Genomic DNA, 20053 nt, shown 5'->3' on the forward strand with positions numbered 1-20053 from the left:
CAGGCACTGCTCAATGTAGCAAAAAATCCGCTTGTCTGGTATGTGACATGGGAAATTCTTTCCTTTATTCTGCTGCTTTGGGTTCTCTCGGGGAAATCTTTCAGGTCTCTGAAGGGTGAACAAATGTGGAGAACAAGATTATGATTGACTGAGTTCTTATCAAACTGCATTGCTTGCGAGAAAGTGAAAAAAACAACAACATTTTGGTAATTTACACAAATTGTTGGATATAATAAAATCAAGCAAGGTCATTATAGAAGTGAGGGATAAAATACACTACGAGTGTTTGCTATCAGCGATGGTTTTCGAGATGAATCATGGCTAAAACATGACAGCAGCCCAACAAAAAACAGCCACCCCACTCCCTACTCCAAAAAAACACGATTATCGTTGAGAGAGGACCTGAGAATCCACCTCTCTGTACACATTCAAGATAGACAAGACAAGAGATCTGATTAGTTTCACGGTTTAGGAACAAAACCACCAGCACCACCCTACAACTTGTTGAGAGTCGTCCAAATACAACAAGACGTGCTCTGACTGTCATGATTGAGCCGTTATTTCTCAGAAATGTAAAAACACTGTAGGGGCAGATTTTCCTTTTACGACATTGGCATATTTACTGACTGATTTTAATGTTAAATCTCCAGTACTAACATGCTGTAGCCAATCAAATTTATATTAATCGACAGAAATCTAGAAAGATGGAACTGAAGTATTTCAGCACAGAAGAAATTAAATAAAGATAAAAAAATGAAAAAAACTTTGTTAGAAAAGGATTTTTTTTGTCGACAATAGTGAAGATGAGGCAAAATGTGCATTGTGGCGATAATTATTTAATATACAATATACTGTTCCAAAGTTATTATATTCAGCAGAGATGCATTACATTGTCAAAAATGTCAGTAAAGACTTTCACATTGCTACAAAAAATATGTCTAATAAATGACGTTCTTTTGAATTGTCTATTCAAAGAATTCTGAAAAAAATAGGCAGCACTTCATTTTACAGTCCTGTTCCCCATGTAGATACTATGTACTTATTATATTTAATACAATAACTGGGTCATAACTAAGTACTATCCCTGAACCTACCCCTAAACCTAACCTTAAACTATGTAGTTACCTTATACTGTATTAACCAGTACTTTCTTAGGAAAGTACACTATAAGTACACGGACTCTAAAATAAAGTGCAACCAAAAAATGTATTACAATTTCCACAAAGACCTTAAGCTGCACAGTTGTTTTCAACAGTTATAATAAAAAGAAATGTTTCTTGAGCACCAAATCAGCATATTAGAAGTATTCCTGAATGATCATGTGACACTGAAGACTGGAGTAATGATGCTGAAAATGCAACACATCGCATTTTATGGAGGAAGAAGGCAGAAAAAAACTATTTAAATTGTATTTTCACAATATTTCTGTTTTTGCTGAATTTTTCTTCAAATAAATGCAGCCTTGGTGTGCATAAATGACTTTTGAATGGTAGTGTAGACTGTTGATGAAAACATGTACACTTTACACTGATTGTGTTGAATGTTGATAAACATTTAAATATATCAGATTTTTGAATAATTTTATTTACTTTCATGTCAACTAAAATTTTATTTTTGTTGGCTAAAATTAGATGCCGTTTGTCAGAGTAAAAGTGACTAAAATGAATGAATATGACAATGTTACTGAGACTGCAGTAATACCATTTCATGGTCCGCAGAAGCCCACCAAGATTGTCCGCTGTCGTCTACCTCTTTGCCTCTTGGAAAAATAGCCATTGGTATTAGATGAGAAATGTGAAAGCAACAGATACTGACAACACATGTATAAAACAGACTCAAGCAGAGAGAGAGCTCAAGATTCACAAAAGCCGTGACTGTTATTCAGGTGAAGAGTGACAGGCATGCTAGTTTAAAGGGCATCTAAATGAGAGATGCTGGCACAGTTAAGAAGCAGTAAAAGACTTGTAAATGTAAAAGGTAAAGGTTAAAGTAAACCTCAAAACATGCCTTCAAAAAAATTCAACTCACATTCAAAGTCCTCTTGAACTGTGGTCAGAAATCCATTTGGGAACACCACTCGCCCGCATACAGTCCACTTTGTTTTGGCTAGACACAGTAGATAATGTGAACGGGGTGGGTGTAATATCTGTGTGTGACACTGCAGGATTACAGCATTAAGAGTGTGCAGATGTGGGAACATCCACAGATGGGCCATCATCCCACTGACGTTGGCACACTGACCCACTAATGGGCACCAATCAGCTTCCACTGATAAAGGAAAGAAGATGAAATAATGTATTATGAAATGTGGAGGTGGTTCCCAAACATTCAAACAAAAGCTCTTCAAGGCCTCAGACAGTGAGGATTTGAATGCAAGTGCTAAAGAGTGGTAAGGCTGAGAGTGTTTAAAGCACATGCTGTAATGGCAGGAGCACAGACGGGACGGGCTGAAGCCTCTTTGAGCTAAAGCTGATTAAAGAGGGGCAGATGGACCCATATCGGAGTAAGAACAGCATTATTCACACAAACATAACACTGTGCATGCAGACATTACAGCACATACACATCTGTACACATGTGGGGGATTCATAATAAAGTAGGTCAACACACATGAGCATCACTATATCTATCAATCAATCTATCCATCCATCCATCCAAAAATTATATTAACAGGTTTAATTTCAGCCTTGAATCATAATGGGATATTAGTTACTCCATGAACCACTAATGGCAGACCGGCGATGACCTTTGCCCTTCCTTCTGTGGGTTTGCTACACTTGAAGAATCGCTCTAGGCAAATCTGCATGATTGTTAGCCAGCCGATCTGGAAGCTGCCATAAATCCATTGAGGAAATGAATTGCTCAGTCAACACTAACAGAGTAATACGATTAGGAATGCATTAAAGAATAATCTCATCAACCAATATTTAAACACTCAGGCCTGCTCTAAATTAAAATGCCCAGATTTGACAGTTTAGTCATTCAAATGCGGTATAGGAAGGTAAGTTCAATCCTTCTCTCAATCCTTATATAACCCCGCATTTAAGTGCAGAAGTTCACTTGATATTAAGCGCTTCCTATTTATGCTCGTTTCATTGTCTGCAATATGTACTTTCCTTGACAGGAAAAGCTTCTGCATGTAGTGTCTTCCGGTTGTCGAGGAAGGTTTTGTGATCAGACACTGACTCAGCAACTGCACCACTGATTGACTCAACAGATGGATAATTGATCTGTGAATCATGAGAGCTTTAAAAATGTGCAGGGGTGCAGCAAAGTGCCCTTCCTGCCAAAACTTGTACTGCATTCACTGTGGAATAGTAGTAAATCTTTAAAAAAATCATTGTCTTAATCATTTTCTTTGTCTTGCGTTTGAGACTCAAAACTGTCTCTTGCCCCGCTGGCATTGTTTTAAGAAAGTAAAACAATCTTGTAAGATAGTATTTGTAAAGGACAAGTCAAACAGGACCATTTTCAATTTAATTAAGAACTAATTTTCTCAGTGGATTTACTTGCACACAACATACCATTAAGCATCTTTAATCTGTGGTTTCACCAGCATGGCGTCCTGAACATCATTTTTCCTCTTTACCTCAATAGATGATTTAGTTGTTTTCATTTGTGCATTAAGCTCCAGATAAATTACTCCCAGCGGAAAATGAGGCACATGTTGGAATCCCGGTGATTAGCATGATATTTCCCAGGGTGTGTTTGTACACTGTAAATTCGAATAAGTTCAGTTTACTTAAAAAAAGTTTGGAAACCGATTGCCTTATTTTTGCAAAGCAAACTTAAAGGAAAAACTGAAGTTAAGTTAATAATCAGCTAAAGGTAAAGAAAGCAAACTCTTCCCAAGTAAACTAAGTAGTAAATATCAATTTAGTTTAATATCAATTCTAGTTAACATACTCTATAATATTTACTAATCTTACTTACGATTTAATAGTAAGATTACTTGAGTAATTCCATTTAACTAACAGTGTTATAATGCGTTCTGCAAACATCTTAAATACTATTATTCTCAACATGGTTTTAATCTGCCTTTTTAAGTTATGGAGACTCAAAAAAATATGTGCAATCGGTTTCCACATTTTCTTCAAGTAAAGTGAACGTATTTTTAGTAGTTCAACTAGCATGGAATGCACTTAACACAAGTGTGAAATTCTCAACTGTTTAATTTCTCAACAGTAAATTTAATACCATCACAATACAAATATGCTTTAAAACATCAGTTTTCTTTTTAAACACTTTACCCTCTTGGCTAGCAGCATTCTGATATCATGACATTTTCAAAACATGGACTGTATGCAAACAAAACAGCATAAAATAGGCCTTACGTTACAACCCTGAAATACAGACCTTTTCTGAATAGGCTTTTACAAAATTTAAATACAAACATTTTCTACCTTGACACAGCATATGGCTTTGGAAAGGTTTAAAAAACACAGTAGCCACTTGAAATTAGTGCAAATGAATATGCCAATATGCTAACTTAAACACGGCAGCAGACATCCAAAGCAGTAAGGAGACAAGTTTAGCTTACAAGCTGATTTTTAAGGGTTTGGAGTTTGGGTTTGAGATTCTTACCTCCCAAAGACAGAAATACCCGTTGAATGAAATCAAATGTGTTCCTCATTGTCTTTGGGTAGTTTAGAGCATATATCAAAGCAAAAAGGAAAAATACAGCATGTGGCAAATTTGGGACATCATCCACAACAATTGTTCCCTCCAGAACGATTGCCCTAGTGCGTCCACGTTGAGGGTATTTGGACGTTTGGCAGGCATACCTTCAGGTTAAAATTGTGAGCAGGCCAACATCTACTTCACTGAAATCTACATCCACATCCTAAGTAGAGAAGAACAAATTAGAATTGTTTCACAAGAGACATATAGTATCTAATGCAAAACTACAAAAACCCAGGATTCATATTTTTCCTAACATGAGCTATACTCTCATGGAATAAAACAAAATGGCAATTTAAAGGGATGGTCCGGAGTAAAATCAACCTAGATTCACCCTTTGCACCATGACATAGAGCCAAACACCCCCCACCAGAAGCCTTTTTCCCCTTGGTTGAACATTATTAAAATTATAGCTTATTTAGTGATATCAGTCGTATGGCTTAGAGCAGGCGCTAATGGCTTTATGTATCTCGTAAATGACCCCACTAATAATGCCCAGAACCACACTTCTACAATAGTACTAATAGGTTCTGTTCTGGAATTGTAAAGTTTGTAAGTACATCAGGAGTTTATTCAAATGTGTTTGGCTTGATGTCATGGTGCAAATTACCCTAGGTTGATCTAACTCTGAACCATCCCTTTAAGAAAGCAGAAACATCAATAACATTACTTACAAAGCACGTCCTGAAAAATTCCTCTGGGTCATCCCCCAAGAGGACTGGAAGTCCCTGAAGTACTGCAGTGCGAACAAATGTTACATCAGATGGCTATGAAAAAGTAGAGACAGGTAGACACGTTATCGGCCGAGGGTAACAATCATATGCAGATTATGATTCAAAGATAGCATCATAAAATAATACCTTTGAATTAACTTGTTGCAAAATTTCATCAAGTATTCTTCCCTGGTTTCCTCCTTTTTTCCGGAAAATTTCAAACAAACGTGTAGAATGTGTGTCCAACGCAGCGTAGAACTGAGATCTCAGATTTTTCCCAGATATGCGATTGAATTCTGCTAAGATCTAAGCACAAACATAGAGTGGTTGTTAACATTCAAACACACAATTCATAAAAAACAGTTTTTTGAAGAGGAAAAGAAAACAAACCTGGCTTTCCATGAAAAGTGCTGGCCACTTCTTCAAAATCTCACAGACAGGAGGTTCAGAGTGGATGATTTCTTTCCATCTCAAAGCAAATGTGCTGTCCATCTTCTTGCCAATCAGGCTCATCTTTTTCATTTCTTCTACAAATTCTATTCTTGTGCATTCTTGACTTTCTTCATCTTCCCCATTCGGAAAGTTTGGCAAGAAATTTAATTCAAATCGCCTGGGTTGGACACATGCAAAGCAGTTGGTCAATGAGTTAAATGGAAACATCACATACATTAGTTATTATTTGAAAACTAAGACTGTTAAAGTTTTCATGGTGACAGTGCATCATCCCTGTCAAATTGAAAAATAAAATGCAATTGGCGCTTTCACGTTTCATTTTCACTACAATCTCGCGGCAAGACTGCCAAAATTAAAATGAAAAGGCAAACATGAAAAAGAAAATAGTTTTTTTTACAAAGCTTTTTATTAACGCTAACAAAATAAGTGAGTTACAAAAGTTACAAAAAGCTTTGTAAAAACTATTTGCAGTTTCTTTTTCACGTTGCCTTTTCATTTTAATATTGGCTGTCTTGCCTGAGATTGTAGAGAAAATAAAATGTGATATCACCAATTGCATTTTATTTTTCAATTTGACCGAGATGATGCATTGTCACTGTGAAAATTAAATAATTGTATTTCATTCTTAATTTTGGCAAATATTTTGCGTAAAGCTTTTTGTAATGAAATGGTTAATCTGGTTTTAGTTTTCATTTTTATTATTTAATTTTGGCAGAAAATTAATTCCATAGGTTAAGGCAGGGGTGGGCAATTAATTTTCCCAAGGGCCACATAAAAAACTTGTGCGGTTGTAGAGGGCCAGACCAATACACTTAACTCGGTTCTTCCCAATATATTTCTTTTTATAATAAAAAAATAAAACAGGAAATGAATTAAATGTGGAGTACGCAATTATATCTCATTCTATCTCATATATTAATGCACATTCACAAAAGCAGTTTTGAAAATGTGCATTGTTTCAAAACTAGCATCACATTAACTATTCAAAAAAGCAATAAATGCCCCCAGGGTTGGCATTTATGTAGAAAAATTAGTTGCCTTGACTTTGAAAGCAGCAGTCCATAACTTTTGCCACTCTAGCGGGTAATAAACAGAACTGCATGCATCTTGCGGAAGAACATTGCAGCCGGAACTACTTCTCTCATGTCTATGACGAGCCACTGGGCTACTCTGCAGCGGTTAACCCGACTGGCCTAAAATAGTCCGAATATAAACACTGATTATAGGTGCAATATAGTGATTCATGATAAGACAAAAACACGGTTTGGGAAATGTATTCATGATGTACTCGCTCAATATATAATTTCTGTAAAATACTCGCTAACAAACTCGATTGAAAAACACCTCACAATTTCCCTCTTATTTTGCCATAGTGATCATAATAAGCAGGCATAAGATTTTCGAATTAACCGGCTTGACTGGAGTTCGTCATTTATCGTTAGGTTTTTAGTCAAGTAAAAAATATGTATTTTAAAGATTTTATAATTAACTGATCTAAAGATGTAACGTTAGTGGTCTTTTCCATCCATTTGTACTTTGTTTGTATTGCGCGCTCTCTAGAGTGAATGCAGCCGTGTCTCTGAGCTGCCTATTCAAAATTGGCGCGTCCAGCTAACATTATCATAGTAACTTACGTTATGCTGAGCGTCAACGAAAATCATACCATAACAAACACAACATTCAAACCGAGGTGACCCATTTGACACGATTTGTAGAATTGTCACTAAATTTTGATTTCTGTAACGTTAACGTTAACTGTTAAACATTCGCGTCTGCATCAAGACCAATCATTAACGTTACGTTAGTTCAAATTACTTGCTAACCCTGCCCATCACTACAACAAATTAACATAGGCAACCAGGCAGCTGGATTAAAGATATAAAGCAGCAAATAACGTTAAGTTGTTTGAAGGGAAATTGCTTTAGCAGAGTGCTCAAACCGTGTTTGTGAAAGTTCTGGGCTAATATATTCAACAAAACCAGAACGCAACTAACAAAGTAGGCTACAGACATTTGAACAATTATTAAGACTAGCAAACAAACAAAAATCTGAAAATGAGGTTTAAATTAAGAGTTTACCTTGAACTTGATGCTCCTCTCTGCAAAAGCTGCTGCATGTGCTTCTGTGCTGTGTGGAGTGGGGGAGGGGAAATTGTGGACCAGTACGCATGCGTAACAGCCCGTCTTAGACATTTTGAGTAATTTTACTTAAATTACGCTAGTTATGGGAGCTATATTTTCGAATATTTCAGCAACAATAGAAAATTTGTAGTAAACTCAACATTTTGGCTAAAATCAAGTAAACTTACTAGTATTTTTATAGTAAGGAATACTATTTGATTTTACAGTGTATTGCAGATAGAAATCTTCGAAGGAAATGTCTGAGAAGCTTTGAAGACAGAAACACTATTATGAGGAATTCAAACGGGTTAATCACGGGGAAGTTAGCTAATGCTTCAGTCCCAGGCTTTAACTATTTATTTAGAGTATATTGCGTCTTTTTCTGGATGCCTAACAACAGTTGCTTCATGCCGTGCTGTTTCATTGGACGTGCAAGCCACATTGTAAAATTAAGCAGTAACATTGTTTGACTTTGTAAATAGTAACAGCAGCAATGTTTTTGTTGTTGAATGTAAAAAATGTAAGTGAATATATATATTTATTTAAAAAAATGATGTCTATACAGGAAGTACAAGACTACATACACATACTTTTATTGTGCATATAAAATAAACCATTGCTATTGCAGCGGTGTTGTTCATATGCATTTGCCAGCTCTACTGTGTGTTGCATTACAAGCAATTATGGCTACTTTAGGGATCCTATAAAACGCACTGATGTAGACATTTAACAAGCTCAGACAAACTTTTCTCAAGAATTAAATAATAATAATAAAAACATTCATGGTGACATCATCTTCTCCTATTATTGGATTTATATCTGTACAGCTCCACGGCACTGACTGGATGGTTTTCCTATCTGACCTCCTGGGCTGTTCTGGAGTTGGACTTGTCTCATGAGAACTTTTTTTTACTCATGTTTGGAAATAAAGCAAGCTCTATTTTTGTAAAAATGGATGTCTAGTCTACTTGTCTGTCGAACCAACAGCTATTCTGTATGGATTCCAGTAGGTTTGTCTCATGCACTTGACCAGGATTTCAAGACAAGAAAAAAAAAACTCTTATGGAACCAGACCATGTGCAAAACTCCTCACAATGTCTTTAAAGTTATTTATAGTATTTTATAGTAATCCAACTATGCTAATAAAAAGGTCTTTTAAGGAATAACATTCACTAAAGCCTTTTAAGTGAATCGCTTTCCTTCTAAACATCAAGTTTAATGCAGTGCTATACAAGATTATAAAATATTTGACTTTTTTTTATTGTATTTAACGATATATCAGAACATTAGTTTCAAAGCTGTCATTAACACCAGTAATCAGATATGCTATAACTCCAAGCAACACAATATACCTTCAGTAAATATCCAGATATCCAGATATCAAACCTTCATTCTTGGTCCAGATAAGAATTAATTGGCGGATCTTGAAATCATCGCTTCTGAAAAGCCGACATGCTTTTTTTGAGACTTTCAACAATGCCAAATTCTTCCACCCTCAACGGTCGCCTAGAAGCCCAGATTCTCTGCAAATCAAAGCATAACAGTGAAGTCTTCACTTAATGCTAACTGAAAACAGCTCATTCATTATTTTACAACTGTGCAGCAAATGGACACTTCAGTTAGCTAATTTATTGTCATTAATGCATTTAAATAAATCAAGTTTATATTGTTTGGGAGCCAACAATAAAAAGCCTGGCCATCTCTGGAGGTTTATTTTTAATCTGGGTTGTTTTGACTATCTTGTCCTTTATGACTAAGGGCCGGTTTTTCCTTCACTTACCAAATGAGACAATTACAGGAAATCAACTTACTTAGCACTTAGCGAAATGACTAACAGTGCAAATAAGAGTGTGTTGTCTTGATTGGATCGGTTCAAAGCTAAGGGGTGTGCGCTGGAAGAATTGACAGATTGCCCAGGAGCCCATTTTTTTAAATTCGCTCAACCTTTCTTCTCCTGCCAATCCATTGTCCGCCCCAAAATGTCTCATTCTTTTGTAGCAGCAAAGTTTAAGGGATAAAAAAAATGACTTAAACGGCTATGCAACATATATTTCCATTTAAGAAATAGTTGTTTGGTCTAGTGCTGATTGAAGGTGCTCACTTGTAGAGTTTCTATAAAACGTGATGATTTTGGAATTAATTTGAATGGGGTATCATAATTAGTTTAGGATGTGACTCAGAGCTGTTTGTATGGTGAGACGCCTAATATGAAAGAGATGGATGACTGCTTTGAGATCTAACGTGCTGAGTTGGTGTAGAGATGGATGACAAATCACATGGTGGTTTTGGCCTGCCATGGGAGATGTGTGGGTGAACAACAGACAAAAGTCTGTACAGCTGTTTTGAGTGACCCAGTTAGTGAGTGACCGGCTGGAGAGTCTATTGTCTATTATGTGTGTATCTGTGATGTGTCTGAAAAGCATACGTTTGCCAATGAAGGCTTGTGGTGACTAAGTTGGTGGCCCATGAAGAGGAAAGTCCATAGCATCACATCTCCTCCAGCCTTCTCTCTTTCTCTCACACTGTAAGCAAAAAAAAATATATATATACATAAAAATGGAAAAAGTATGGGCCATTTTCTGCCAGGATATTATCCATTACAAATATGCCAGCACGGCAGATTTTGGATGTCTGTGATATCTAACACACTTGATTCAACTCATCAGAGCTGCATTTCTCAAAAGTATCGTCATAAGCCAATAAGTAAATTGTCTCTACGATCAACTTAGCTCACAATGCAGCCCAGGTCATTAGCAAAGGCCCCAGGACCAGAACTTTTTGATACACCTAAAATATGCCGCGCTGGGAGACTCTTAGAGCTATTTTATGGTTTGTATATGACCATCCTGCAAATGCAAAATAATATTCTGTGCACATTGAAGGGTCTGCAATTTATAACAATATATGAGAAATATATGTGAGAATGAGTGAAAATTACTGTCATACTGTATAAATACTCAAATAAACGTATATGCGGTTCTATGAATATGCAAATTAGCCCCACCTCCACTCACTCACACCAGCTCAGAGATCCACTCGTTGACGATCACACGTTGACGTGATTGGTTACAGGGTAGTTTGTGACGTCAAAAACACCAGCGATTTCAAACCGCGTTTTTTGAGACTGTCTTTGGTTCACTGCAGTTTTAAGGAGAAAATGCTCTGCAAAGGTGTTGACTTATGCATTTGTACATGGTTTGTCTTAAAGCATTAAAATACCACATAGACATAAACAACATTAAAAGCTTGATTTTTACCACAGGGGGACTTTAAGATCTTCTTATCGAAAAGAAAAACAGATTATATAGCTGTAATTTCCTTCTCATGTCTGATTTGAAAAAAAAAACAAGAAAAAAAAACTGGCTTTGTGATTCAGGGCAACTAATTAGCACTAATTGATCTGAAATAAAGTACTTCAGTGTAACTGTCATCAGGGTTGTCAACTTTTAAAATCCTTTAACTCCTGAATATGAATTGAATCTGAATTAAAGTATCAAACATGATGTAGAATCACAATTAAAATTTGAATTTAATGTTCATCAAGACAAACTTTGAAAGATGGAGGAAATTGCCTCATTCAACTGAAGAAAAATGTATGTACTGTATCAAGTACAATGATGTATATAACATATTCATCCATCTTCCTAGCATTATTCTCACTCATTTGCAGGGTCCGCTTCACACACATTTGATTTGGCACAGATTTTATGTAACCATGGACTTTCTTGCTGTAGGGCGAGAGTAATACCTACTAAGCCATCGTGCCTTACATCTACCAATGTGTATAATATATTATTGCAGATAATTCAGTAATATCCTCTTTCTTTCATTCCAATTCAGCTTCCTGTGGTGTGGCCAATACAATTCAAATACACGCTTCAATTCAAGGGAGCCAATTCTTCAAACATGAATTCTGCACAAGCCTTATTGTTTTAATTGTAATGGTAATTTTTGATTTAATACAATTGCCCATAACAGCTGTAGAAATTTTAAACAAACACAGTTCGACTACTTGTGATGCAACTGCGCAGATGATTTAGCAGGACATGCAGAGGTCCATATGCATGGACAGCATTATTCTTCTCACTCACTGTCTGTGCATGCTTGCTTTTGCTCTGCAATGACAATGACCTGCCTTCCTCCGTACTGGCTATTAGAGACACACACACACACACACACACACACACACACACACACACACACACACACACACACACACACACACACACACACACACACACACACACACACACACACACACACACACACACACACACACAGTTTCACTCTCTCCACTATTTCTCTCCCACTGTTTCTCCCCGCTTCCCTCTCTGGGAACAGAGGCGTGCTTCAGGCCGGGTCTGGGAGAAGAACAGACAGGGATAGGCCTTTGAAAGAACAGTATTGTGAGGTCACATTCTTCCCAAATGCGAGCGGGAGCCAAGTCAGTAGCTGTCGGAATTACCCCATGAATCATACCCATTGTGATGCCTACTCCAAGATGAGAACATGGAAAGGAATTAGGTACGGCTAGTCTTATCAGTCCTCCGACATGGACACAGGGAAGCCAAGTGTCCGCAGCGACGGGGCGACGTTCCCGCGACCGTCGACGAGAAGAATTCCTCCGCTGCCATGTGTTGTTACTTAAGGGTGTGCTGCAGCCAAGCAGAGTGTGCTTTTCCATACACGCCCGTCTTCCTGTCTGTGCACTTCCTCCCATAGCCGTTACCCAGAGATCTTTGTGGTGGGTCCTGGAGTTCAGGCAATATTAGGTTGCACCTCTTAAAACATGTCAGCTTTGTGGTGAAAATTAAAGAATGGAAAAAATGATGAAACGTAATGTTTTATTGATCCTTTTCTTCAAGTTTCAACTGTAAAACAGAGAGAGAGAGAGAGAGGGCTAGAAAGGGAATGGAAAGACGGTTTCGGAGGAGGCGTGCGAGCGGGGCCATCGCCACTCGCGAAGGGTGGTTTTCGACAACTTGGATTTATTAAGCATGGAGAATTTGCATGGAAATTGTGTTACCTCCAGTGTCTGACTCACTGTTTGGTCTCTGCAGCGGCACTTTGATTTAAAGGAGAGAATGCTGAGCTGGAAGTTTTCTGGGTTTTACAGTCAGACCTTTGTTTTTGCTCCTCTCCTGTTTTCACTTTCGCAAGTTCGTGTCTTGATGAGGAAAAAATGATTTTTACGAAGACCTCCAGTGGAAACATCAAAACACATGTTGAATATTAGATACACAGATACCTTGTTAGGAGGCCCCTGACTGCAGAGCGAAGCCGTTTCCCCTTTGAGCCGCTGTATCTTTACGGCAGGCCTGGAGAGAGGGAGATGCAAGCGAGATATGACAAATGAACTGTGTTCTGCAAGTTAAAAGAGAAATGTGTTTGTCATTTTAGTTACGGAGGATGAAAGAGGCAGAAATCAACAATGAGGCAGTGTAATCTAAACCACTTTACAATGGAAAGAGACACGGTCTCTCCCAGGATATGGGAGGGGAGGGCAAGGTTAAGGAATAATCGACTGGACCTTTCAGATTTTTAGACATATGAGCTGTATGTCCACAAAGAGCTCCGTCCTCAAGGAATCTGATGATGGATGTGCACAGTGCCAAAAAAAGAGAGAGAGAGAAAAAAAACATTTTGAATGAAGTAATAGCGCTTTGAACAGGAAAACACACTGGCAGGAAATCTCATGTCAGCATTCTCCATGCACAGAACCCAAAAAACACATGAGGAGAGGGAAAAGACAGGCTGGAAGGGGGAAAAAAGTGAGGGATTCTCTGAACTCACAGACACGCATCAAAACAGCAAGTCTCGTGTGAGAGGGCTGTCGTCGGTGAAAGCATTTATACTGTATGTGCGTGCACAGTCTGCACACGCTCTGGGCTGCTGTCTGACAGTGGTCGGGGGAAAGAGGTGGTGGATATGTGCGAGTCATTGGTGGATCCCGTGAACCATACTTCATGTGGGCCTCTCTCTCACTTGGAGGAAACGTACTATATGGGTGCATTACAGTATGTAGACTGCAGAGCTTATGAGGTGAACACAGGCAGAGACACAGGAGAACCAGAATAGCAACGATACGATTATTATTAGATAAACTGTGAAGGCAAAAAGATGAAAACGTACTTAAAAACATAATAACATATATTATGAATAGAAAGTTCAAAAGAGGAGCATGTATCTAAAATAGAAAGCTTTTGTAACATTAGACACTGTTCAAAAGTTGGTGGTCAGTAATAATTTTTTGAAAGAAATTAACACTTTTATTCAGCAAGGGTGCATTGATTAAATTGATCAAAAGTGACAGAAAAGACATTTACAATGTTACAAAACTTTCTATTAAAAAAAACAGTTGTACACAACTGTACACAACTGTTGTCAACATTGATAATAACTTTTCTCTTGCTTTTATATATTTAAAGGATTTGGTTTTGGATCTGCATTAGAAGTACCACAATAGATAGGCTACATCTTACACTTGCAGCAACATGCTGTGCACAAATGGCTGAAATGTTTAGTGAAACTAACTAAACCTAAACCAAACCATTACACTAATTTAAAAAAAAAAGTTGCAATTTGTACAACTGCAATAACCTTGTTAAAAAAAAGAATAAAAAAAAGTGGAGAAAGCAGATTAAATCAAAAAAGGAGATGTAAAAAGTAGCGGGTGAGTGCGCAACAAAGCAGCGAGCCCCCCCAAGTTGATTTGCTCTCTGGTGAGTAAGCTTTCAGTCCATTAGGCCAAATAACAACCAGGTGCTGTCACTGCGGCTTTTCATGTAAGGAAGGTCTGCTTTGTTTCATGAAGAGATGCAGGAGGTCGGGAAGCGGTCCAGCCAGAGCCATAAAGAGAGTTCTCACTGCATTTAAACTGCTCTCCTCTCGTCCTGTCACCTGAGTCACCTCTCCAACCGTCCAAAAGGGCAGCATACTTTTCATTTCACGTTCTGACATCAATGTGCGTTACAGTACCTCATTCCTTTGTAACTGTGGGTGTCATCTCCCCCTGAGTGAGACCTCCCTCCATTAACCGTTCACGCTGCTTCCCACAACAGAGCGCGAGGCCCCCGGGCCAGCACCAAACAAGCTTTTTTCCCTCCTCTCCATCTGTCTCCCCCTGAACTTTTAATGAGAAACAAGAAAAAGACTAGGCGATGGAGGGAGAGGAATGTTTGACAGAAGTACAGAGGAATTTGACAAAACAACCACAGACAATAAATGTCAATGACAATAAGAATGGGAACAAAGACCCTTCCGACCGAGTTCAAACGGTAGACTCTATCGCAAATTGAGGGCCACCTGGACCACCTCGACACATCAAGAATCTGACTAATGCAGGGAGACTTTAGGAAGATGTTGTGTAAGAGTTTACCCAACCGTTTCAAAGTTTTCTCAAAGAATCTGTGACTTAAGCTTTGGAGAATCGAGGCTTCGACCAAAAACCACAGCAGAAAGGAGTGCAGAAAATATTTTTTTATTTAAGTATCCATCCATAATTCAAAAAAGAAGTGACAGGGAAGGCAATGCCTGGCTTGGGCGTGCCGCGTACAGTAGACGCTAACGGGTAAAGCCTCTGCTGTGTACACTGCTCATTCACATTCATACAATCCTTCCTTCAATGGGAATACATGTCAGAACAAGGAAAGGAGGCATTTATCTATTCCTTCTGGATCTAGTTTGTCAGCCCAGCATCTTAACTTTAAAACCCCATTCTAGAATGCCGTGTTTGTTTGTCCCTGGAAAAAAACAAACCAAGTGGAGACGCTCATGTGTGACATCCAGTATCAGTTCTCACTGTACATTCACTCAACACAAATCGACGGTCAGGAGAAGATGGTATTAGTGTCAACCCAACCAGAAAATCCACTGGTTTATCTCCCCCACCCTACTGATCCGAGAACAGTCATTATCTGACACTAAAGAGCACTGAGTCATGAAGCAGCACTTCTCAGATTAAGGGACGTTTTGGGGGCACTGTGCACTGTTTGACTCCTCGGATCAGTCGAAATATGTTCTTTAAGCTCGGTAACGACGGACGGCTTTGTTCATATCTCATAGTGAGCTCTAGGCTCGGATCAGGCTGGGTGCGGCGAGTCTTAATGCTTTTTCTTGCTCAATGGTTCAACCTATTTAAAGAGCCATGTTTACCAATTTGTACTGAACCACTGAACAGAAAATCCGATGAACAGTAAAAACAGAATGGAAATGTTTTTGTAGGGGGATTTATATTGTCGCATGCATGGCAAATATAACTTCTTTCAATCAATCACCTTACACTTAGTTGTTATTTAATCTTTAGAAAGGCAATGAGATGGAAAGTGCTTTAGGCATTAGACAAGATCTGGAAAACTGGCAAACGATAGTTTACTTGCCCTCGCATCATAATTTTGTGCAAACATGAAAGAATTGAAAATGCTTCAGGAGGTTCTATGTATTAATTAATGCAATAGCTAACAATGAGCAATAAGTTCACAATTGTTTTTAAAATATATGTTTATTCAGTAAGGGTGCATTAAATTGATTAAAAGCCAGTGGAAAAACACATTGTTCAAAAAAAAAAAAAATTGTTCTTTTGAACTTTGTTCATCAAAGTATCCTAAAAAAAATCCACAAAAATATTAAGCAGTACAGCATTGATATAAATTAGAAATATACTGTTTTTACAGTATTTAAATCAAATAAATGCAAGACAAAAAATGAATATATCTTACAGACCCAAACTTTGTAACGGAAATGTATAGCCTACTAATACATTAATAACAATTTTATAATACAGTATTTTCAACATTTCGAGCTGTATAAGTTAGCAGTTAGTTACCGAAAATAAATTAACAAAAGTTTATTTTATAAATTAGAATTGACCGATTAATAATTGCTGTAAAAAGTGTCTTTGGTTCATCACACAAAATGCATTAACTAATGTTAAGGAATTTAACCTTTTTGTAAAGTGTGACCAAAGAGTTCATGTAGTTCATAGTTTTTCGTGTCAACAAGGCACGGAACAAGCCATGATCTCCTCAGAAAAACAAATTCTCATGCTTTACATCGACCTAACTTTACTATGTGTTTGCTTTGCGTTATGTTTATTGGGCCCAGCAGGAGGCTCTAACCTAAAAGCGCAAAGATTAATGACTGTGGTATGGAGTGGTGTTACTGAGCGGCCACGGAGCAAACAGCAGACCAGTGGTGTGGGATTCCCCCCTCATTCAACACCAGATGGTGCGGCCCAGGACATGGTTTCACTTAACTGACCTCACATATTCTTATACCTATATCACATTTACTCTTGAAGACTGTACTGTACATAACTAGCTATACAAGTTACTGTAATCCATATGAGTATTCAGTAGAGTACATTCCCACAGTCATAATTTAGATCTGTGCAAGGCATGACTTGATTGGACTGACTAAATGTAGACATGAATAAGTGATACAAATGAGCAAAACTTGTACTTTTAGCTTGTTGCACCCTTAAAGGAATAGTTCAATAAAAAATTTTTTTATATTGTTATCATTTACTCACCCTCAAGTTGTTTCAAACCTGAATGAATTTCTTTCTTTGCTGAAGACAAAAGAAGATAGTTTGAAGAATGTCGGTAACCAAACAGTTGTTGATCCCTATTCGCTTAGTAGGAAAAATAATACTATGGAAGTCAATGGGGTACATCAACTTGCAGACATTCTACGAAATATCTTCCTTTGAGTTCAGCAGAAGAAAGAAATTCATACAGGTTTGAAACAACTTGAGGGTGAGTAAATGATAACAATATTTTTAAGTGAACTATTCCTTTAAAGTTAAATCTTTGTGCCTTATCAACCCCTAAAAGTTTTGCATTACCCACTTTTCTTTAATTTAAACACTATACGATTTCAGCAACTGAACACTTTTTTGGAAGTGGCATTCAAAATGCATTTGGCTCAGAAATCTGAGGGGGCATTTGTGTACATACTTTACCATCATATACACAACTATTCAAGAGTTTGGGGTAAGTAACATTTTTTCTTGAAAGAAATTTAACTTTTATTAATCAAGGATGCATTAAACTGAATAAAAGTGACAGTAAATAATGTTACAAAAGATTTCTAGTTCAAATAAATACTGCTTTATATATATTTACAAACATATTAAGCAGCACAAATGGTTTTGACATTGACAATAATAAGAAATGTTTTTGAGCAGCAAATCAGCATATTAGAATGATTTCTGAAGGATCATGTGACACTGAAAACTGGAGTAATGATGCTGAAAATTCTGCTTTGCCATTAAAGGAATAAATTACTTTTTAAAATATATTAAAATAGAAAACAGTTATTATACATTGTAATAATATTTCACAGTATTGATCAGATAAATGCAGCCTTTGTGAGCAAGAGACTTCTTTCAAAAACATTTACAAAAGCTCACCGACACGAAACCTTTGGACGAAGTGTACAGTAAGTTGTCATAACTTAACCATCTTATGGTTTCATAATCAGATAAGAGTCCTGTGGCATACTAAATTAACCATGTAATGCAGTCATTAATAATTGTTACAAACTACAATTATGCAACTGCTCCGCAAGATAATGACTGTATTTTTCCACCTCTCAAAGATTACAGGATTATCCATTTGTACAGGCACTCTTGGCTCGTTCTCAACAAGGGATTTAGAGCTAAAAAGATTTAGTCAATATAAAAGATATAAAGCACACTGATTTCTGGGAGATCCCTCTCATCATAATGGCGCCCCTAAGATGCTGCACGCACTCAGAGGATAACACTATAGTAACGTTCTCCAAGCGCTGACATCAACGTTGGAGAGGACGGAGGTGGTTAGAATCAGTCAGCAGGGTGTGACTATGGTACGCCTGGCAATAGGTGCCCTAGAATATGCCAGGAGGAAAAGAGATTCCAAGTTCCTGTCCAGATTTCATTGGCTTGACATGACTTGGGTCTACTACACTACAGTTAAATCTTTATTTATTGAGTTTATTAAAAAGGTTTCTTCAATGAAACACTGTGAGAAACTATGGAAACAGAGTCCAACAGAAAGTATAAACTGTAATTTGTGTTTGCTCAGTGGTTCGAGTTGCTGGACTTTGCCACGGCTCACTTGGTGGGTTTGATGGAAGAGGGCAAATGATACGTAATTGCCTCTTTCCACTGGTGACCCCTGTATTACAGCAAACAGTTCAAGACCATTTTCAAATTAGATGGTAGATTTGAGGGGGTCGTTGTAATACGTGCCTCCTCGAGAAAATACAGATGAGGAAATAATCATAGCACAAAAAGTGTGTTCAGCACTTACCAAAAGATCTTTTTTTTTGTTTAATGGTCAGCTTAATAAACAGTTTCTTGAGTGACAAATCAATTAAATATATTAAAATGGAAAACAGTTTTTAATTATATTTCACATCATTACAATTTTTACTGTATTTCTGACCAAAGAAGCAACTTCTTTCAAAAACAGTCTTACAAAGACCATTTTTTACATTCGAGTTGTATAAATTAGCAGTTAGCTAATGGACATGAATTAACAAAAGTGTATATTTCTAAATTAACATTAATATTATAAATAGATGCTGTTTTTTTTTTTTAAATAAGTCACTGACTTTTTTTCAAAGTGTAAACATTTATTTAACCTGGGAATTATGTCAAATTCACAACACCACTGGAAAAAACTGGTTTCTGTAAATTGTATAAACATTAAATAGAATGTTAATTTACATTGGACTTTAAAAAACCCTGTGGTGAAAATCAAGTTTTTAATCGAGCACAGCCTCAGTTCAGACAGGCCACAAGGCATAGGTTGCGGTCAGCTGTCAAATCGCTCCAACCACTACCTTTCTCCTATTAGACGGGAGGATATACGTGGCATGACTGCTCGGTAAGCATGCTCAAACTGCTCGCAACCTTCCCGCCCTCACCACTATAAGCATCAAGCATTTTTCTGTGCACCTTCTGGCCGTCATCTCTTTGTTTCAGATTACCAAGGCTTCAATTCCTAGCTGTCATGGACATCATCGCCGAGAGTCAGTCATCCTCCTAGCCAAGCTACAGTATAGACGTCCCGGGAATTACTGCTACGTCTACATGTTAAA

The 20053-nt window shown here is 37.5% G+C and overlaps 1 long non-coding RNA gene across 2 annotated transcripts; it reads right to left on the reverse strand.

Moving 5' to 3' along the window:
* Positions 1 to 4828: 4828 nt before the first annotated feature.
* LOC307010685 lies at positions 4829 to 8050 on the reverse strand. Of its 2 annotated transcripts, XR_013800240.1 has the most exons (5): positions 7925 to 8050; positions 5784 to 6003; positions 5541 to 5699; positions 5355 to 5447; positions 4829 to 4843 (listed from the first exon to the last, which is right to left on the reverse strand). It is a non-coding gene; the product is annotated as an uncharacterized lncRNA (long non-coding RNA). The 2 variants fall into 2 exon arrangements; XR_013800241.1 differs by lacking the exon at positions 7925 to 8050 and having other exon boundaries at positions 5784 to 7109.
* Positions 8051 to 20053: the final 12003 nt, after the last annotated feature.

This window comes from Phoxinus phoxinus, assembly GCF_949152265.1.
Source record: "Phoxinus phoxinus genome assembly, chromosome: 14".
In the NCBI taxonomy this organism is placed as follows: domain Eukaryota; kingdom Metazoa; phylum Chordata; class Actinopteri; order Cypriniformes; family Leuciscidae; genus Phoxinus; species Phoxinus phoxinus.